We start from the raw sequence: 6,024 nt of genomic DNA on the forward strand, positions 1-6,024 counted from the left end.
ACAGGTACACCTCCAATTGACTCAAATGATTTTAATTAGCCTAACAGAAGCTTCTAAAGACATGACATAATTTTCTGGAATTTTCCAAGCTGTTTAAAAGCACAGTCAACTAAATGTATGTAGCCTTCTGACCCACTGGAATTGTGATACAGTGAATTATAAGTGAAATAATCTGTCTGTAAACAATTGTTGGATAAATTACTTGTATCATGCATAAAGTAGATGTCCTAACCGACTTGCCAAAACTATAGTTTGTTAACAATAAAGTTGTGGAGTGGTTGACTCCAACATAAGTGTATGTAAACTTCCGACTTCAACTGTATGTGAAATATTATTACATACAGATAAAGAAAAAGTTAGATTTTAACAAATTTTCCATATCAATAATCAAAATGACTGAAAATAATTTATAAAAAATGACATCTTTGCTTGATAAATCAAATACCATCATGAAAAACAAAGCAATGGGCACTCTAAGTAGATGACCAGCAAATGCAATGACAAATCAATCTACATAATGCATTGAAATAAAGGGCATAAATCAGAGGTAATTACTTACATTATCAAGGATGCGTGTTAGACAAAGCAAACTTGACCAAACTATGGTGAAAATGAGGAAAGTAGACCTAACATATAAATGAAAATGTTTTCTAAAGGCCGCGGCCGACACTATTGAATGGACAGCACCTCGGGGCATGTTATCTCCGTGGTGTTGAATGGACAGCACCTCGGGGCATGTTATCTCCGTGGTGTTGAATGGACAGCACCTCGGGGCATGTTATCTCCGTGGTGTTGAATGGACAGCACCTCGGGGCATGTTATCTCCGTGGTGTTGAATGGACAGCACCTCGGGGCATGTTATCTCCGTGGTGTTGAATGGACAGCACCTCGGGGCATGTTATCTCCGTGGTGTTGAATGGACAGCACCTCGGGGCATGTTATCTCCGTGGTGTTGAATGGACAGCGCCGCTGTCTAGCCAGCTATAATTCATACTGTTTGTGGATAGAACAGGAGTGGGTTTGTGGACATAGTTCGTTACACACGCACTGATTACGTTTTACAATTGATTCATGATCTCTAACTGTTCAATAGATAAAAACACTGACCACACACCTCCTGACTGACCACACATCTCCTGACTGACCACACACCTCCTGACTGACCACACACCTCCTGACTGACCACACATCTCCTGACTGACCACACACCTCCTGACTGACCACACACCTCCTGACTGACCACACACCTCCTGACTGACCACACACCTCCTGACTGACCACACACCTCCTGACTGACCACACACCTCCTGACTGACCACACACCTCCTGACTGACCACACACCTCCTGACTGACCACACACCTCCTGACTGACCACACACCTCCTGACTGACCACACACCTCCTGACTGACCACACACCTCCTGACTGACCACACACCTCCTGACTGACTAAAAAATAAAGGCACTTTATATGTACTTTGGGGGGGGGGGGGGTTCTTACCAAACTGGGATCAGGTTTCTTACCAAACTGGGATCAGGTTTCTTACCAAACTGGGATCAGGTTTCTTACCAAACTGGGATCAGGTTTCTTACCAAACTGGGATCAGGTTTCTAACCAAACTGGGATCAGGTTTCTTACCAAACTGGGATCAGGTTTCTTACCAAGCAGTATAAAATGTTCTATAACTGTTCAATGTAAGACATAGACTATCATGCTCTGGACAATGATAAATACAGTGACATAAATGTAAGAAAAGTATTTTTGTCTAAATAAGTGGACACCAAGAATGAGAAAGATTCAAACATGTTTCAATTTACAAATCTGATTTAATTTAGCTATATGTTCCTGCTTTACAGCTTACAGCCTAACATGAAAGAATTGACAGGTCATTAACTTTTTTAAATTTAACCTAATTAATGTAGACCCAATGAACAATGGTATAACGTGGTTAATGTGTTGTTGTCACGTCTACTCCCGCTCCCCCTCTCTGGCGCTCGGTGTCACCAGTTTACTCTTTATTACGCACACATGTCACCATTGTTACGCGCACCTGCGCCTCATGAGACTCACCTGGACTCCATCACCTTCCTGATTACCTCCCCTATATCTGTCACTCCCTTGGGTCTTTCCTGAAGCGTTATTGTTTCTGTTCCTGTGTTTCATATCTGTACGCTACTACGCTATCCCTGTACTTGCTTCCCGATTCTTAGCGTACACGTTACAGTTGTGTTTATATACAGGCATTAAAACCCCTACCTTGACAGCTGGTAAACTGTTAGTACAGTGGCTATTACAGTATATTGCTATTATACTGTGGATTAAATTCCATGAACAAAACTGTTTGGAACTGAATTAATCAGACATTTACGCATCATATTGTTATAAATAAACTTGGTTTAATGGTCATGTATTTTTTTTTATTCACACATTCACGTATTCACACATACAACGGTTCACTTATGGCATTTATCACCCCTTGTGTGTTTGAATGTGTGAGTGGTGTAAATACAGACAGTCTGTATAAGAGACAATGTAGCTCTGTCTGCTGACCAAAGCAAATAGAGCATCACAGACCATAGTCCACCATGAACTTCTGAGGGCAGATCAGCTGTAGCGCAGTGTGCTACTTTTCCGCATCACAACCACGAGGATGCATGACCTTGACCTTGACGATGGCCTTAAGTGTTCTCGACCTGTCTGCTCCTATACTCAGCACCAAAAAGTGATGCATTACACCCTCCGAGACATATACATCACTGCGAGTTAATGGCGAAGCCACGTTGAGGCTCCACTAAAGGCAAACAGTAAAAGGTTTACCAGGAAGGTGACCTTACAACATGAGGCCGAGTGTGATGTTCTGTGCGTAATACCCTTGTTAAAACTAGGTATAGAGTTTATTTGTTATAATGAATTGGTATTAGATTTAAAAGGTGATCGAATTGCTCCTGAATTGTAATGTCGTTAATGCATTTCTTTTGAAGAAATATTTCTTTAAAATGTACAAGTGGTTTGCGTTTAAGTTTTGACCAATAAGGTAGCTTGTTAAGCTGATGCCAATTGGAGAGTTGACCTGGTTAACAGGAGCCCTGGGAGAAAGAGACGTTGAAAAAAGGAGAGACATTGAAGAGAGATAGAGAGACATTATCAGTGTTGGTGAAGAAAAACTATAAAAGAAGACGATAAAAGTATAACAAAACCCATATCTACTGAGTTTTGAAGGGAAATACTGATTTGATTTCATAAGAAAGTTATTATTATTTAGTTAAGAAAGACTTAGTAGAGACTGAAGCTAACGTCGCATCGTGGAGGTATTTGACAGCCTCGAGGTTAGCCTAGCATCGTGCAAGACCTGGAAAGAATTGCTTGTGGAATAGTTCCTGTTTCCATGGGATATCTGTTGCTGCTAAGGTATACTGACTGCATTGATAGCTGTGGATCTTGTGAGGACACCTGCACGGAACTGCTATACTTCGCTGAGGAAATATCTACCAGTAGTGAGTAACCACAACGGTGGGGTGCTTCGGGACTTAATGTGTGTTATCATTTTTTTTTTAGGCTCCAACGCACGCCAACGGGTTTAAGCAAGCTTGCCAGTAATTTGGACACGGGTTGTGCATGACTCATTGAGGTTAATTCTTTTTTGTTATTTTGATGTGGTACATTGAAAATGTGATAATTTTTCATCTTGAACCTTATGTCTGTTGCATTGGTGGAGTCATTTACCATTTCATTTAAATGCATGGCAAAGCATATCCTTATAAACTCAGCAAAAAATAAACGTCCTCTCACTGTCAACTGCGTTTGTTTTCAGCAAACTTAACATGTGTAAATATTTGTATGAACATAACAAGATTCAACAACAGAGACATAAACTGAACAAGTTCCACAGACATGTGAAGAACATAAATGGGGGGGGGGGGGAGAATCAAAAGTAACAGTCAGTATCTGGTGTGGACACCAGCTGCATTAAGTACTGCAGTGCATCTCCTCCTCATGGACTGCACCAGATTTGCCAGTTCTTGCTGTGAGATGTTACCCCACTCTTCCACCAAGGCACCTGCAAGTTCCTGGACATTTCTGGGGGGAATGGCCCTAGCCCTCACCCTCCGATCCAACAGGTCCCAGACGTGCTCAATGGGATTGAGATCCGGGCTCTTCGCTGGCCATGGCAGAACACTGACATTCCTGTCTTGCAGGAAATCACGTGCAGAACGAGCAGAATGGCTGGTGGCATTGTCATGCTGGAGGGTCATGTCAAGGATGAGCCTGCAGGAAGGGTACCGCATGAGGGAGGATGTCTTCTCTGTAACGCACAGCGTTGAGATTCCCTGCAATGACAACAAACTCAGTCCGATGATGCTGTGACACACTGCCCCAGACCATGATGGACCCTCCACCTCCAAATTGATCCCGCTCCAGAGTACAGGCCTCGGTGTAACGCTCATTCCTTCGATGATAAACGCGAATCCGACCATCACCCCTGGTGAGGCAAAACCGTGACTCGTCAGTGAAGAGCACTTTTTTCCAGTCCTGTCTGGTCAAGCGACGGTGGGTTTGTGGCCATAGGCGACGTTGTTGCCGGTGATGTCAGGTGAGGACCTTACAGCAAGCCTACAAGTCCTCAGTCCAGCCTCTTTCAGCCTTTACAGTCTGAGCACTGATGGAGGGATTGTGCATTCCTGGTGTAACTCGGGCAGTTGTTGTTGCAATCCTGTACCTGTCCCGCAGGTGGGATGTTTGGATGTACCGATCCTGTGCAGGTATTGTTACATGTGGTCTGCCACTGCAAGGATGATCAGCTGTCCGTTCTGTCTCTCTTTTGCGCTGTCTTAGGCGTCACACAGTACAGACATTGCAATTTATTGCTCTGGCCACATATGCAGTCCTCATGCCTCCTTGCATCATGCCCAAGGCACATCACACAGATGAGCAGGGACCCTGGTGTTTTTCATAGTCAGTAGAAAGGCCTCTTTAGAGTCCTAAGTTATTATAACTGTGACCTTAATTGCCTACCGTCTGTAAGCTGTTAGTGTCTTAACGACCGTTCCACATGTGCATGTTCATTAATTGTTTATGGTTCATTGAACAAGCATGGGAAACAGTGTTTAAACTTTTACAATGAAGATCTGTGAAGTTATTTGGATTTTTACGAATTATTTTTGAAAGACAGTGTCCTGAAAAAGGGACGCTTCTTTTTTTGCTGGGTTTATAATAACAAAAATGTATAATCATTCTATCTGAAGTGAATCCCCTAGTTGTCATCACCCTAGATAGTTAACAATAGGGATTCTTATTAGAGATGTCCTTCTCACATAATATTCCATGCTGTTCAGATATTCTAAGTAAGGTAATATCGTGAGTCAAATTCGAGCCTAGTGAAAGGGTTACATGTGGAATTGACTTACTCGACAAGTTCAACCCTTTTATTCCATGGGGAGCATATGTCTTACTGACTTCTTCCAGCAGGCTCGGTGTGGTGCGGTTTTCTCCACTTCTTTCAAGGATGTTCTTGCTTCCTTCTGTGGAATATAGTGCATGGTCTCCCACCACAACAGACCAAGCACCAATAGAACTACCAAAAATCACTTCATCTAATCTGTAACTTTAATTAATTTAACAAACCCTTCATTAAGCTGACAGTCACCAAAATTGGAAACGAGAATGACTTAAAAATATATCTTTGAATCAGTGCATTCGGAAAGTATTCACACCTTGACATTTTTGCGAATTTATTGTAAATACAAAACAGAAATACCTTCAGACCCTTTGTTATGAGACTCGAAATTGAGCTCAGGTGCATCCTGTTTTCAGTGATCATCCTTGAGATGTTTCTACAACTTGATTGGAGTCTACCTGTGGTAAATTTAATTGATTGGACATGATTTGGAAAGGCACACACCTGTCTATATACATTCCCACAGTTGACGGTGCATGTCAGAGCAAAAACCAAGCCATGAGGTTGAAGGAATTGTCCGTAGAGCTCCGAGACAGGATTGTGTCGAGGCACAGACCTGGGGAAGGGTA

Source organism: Salvelinus alpinus, chromosome 22 (assembly GCF_045679555.1).
Source record: "Salvelinus alpinus chromosome 22, SLU_Salpinus.1, whole genome shotgun sequence".
NCBI lineage: Eukaryota > Metazoa > Chordata > Actinopteri > Salmoniformes > Salmonidae > Salvelinus > Salvelinus alpinus.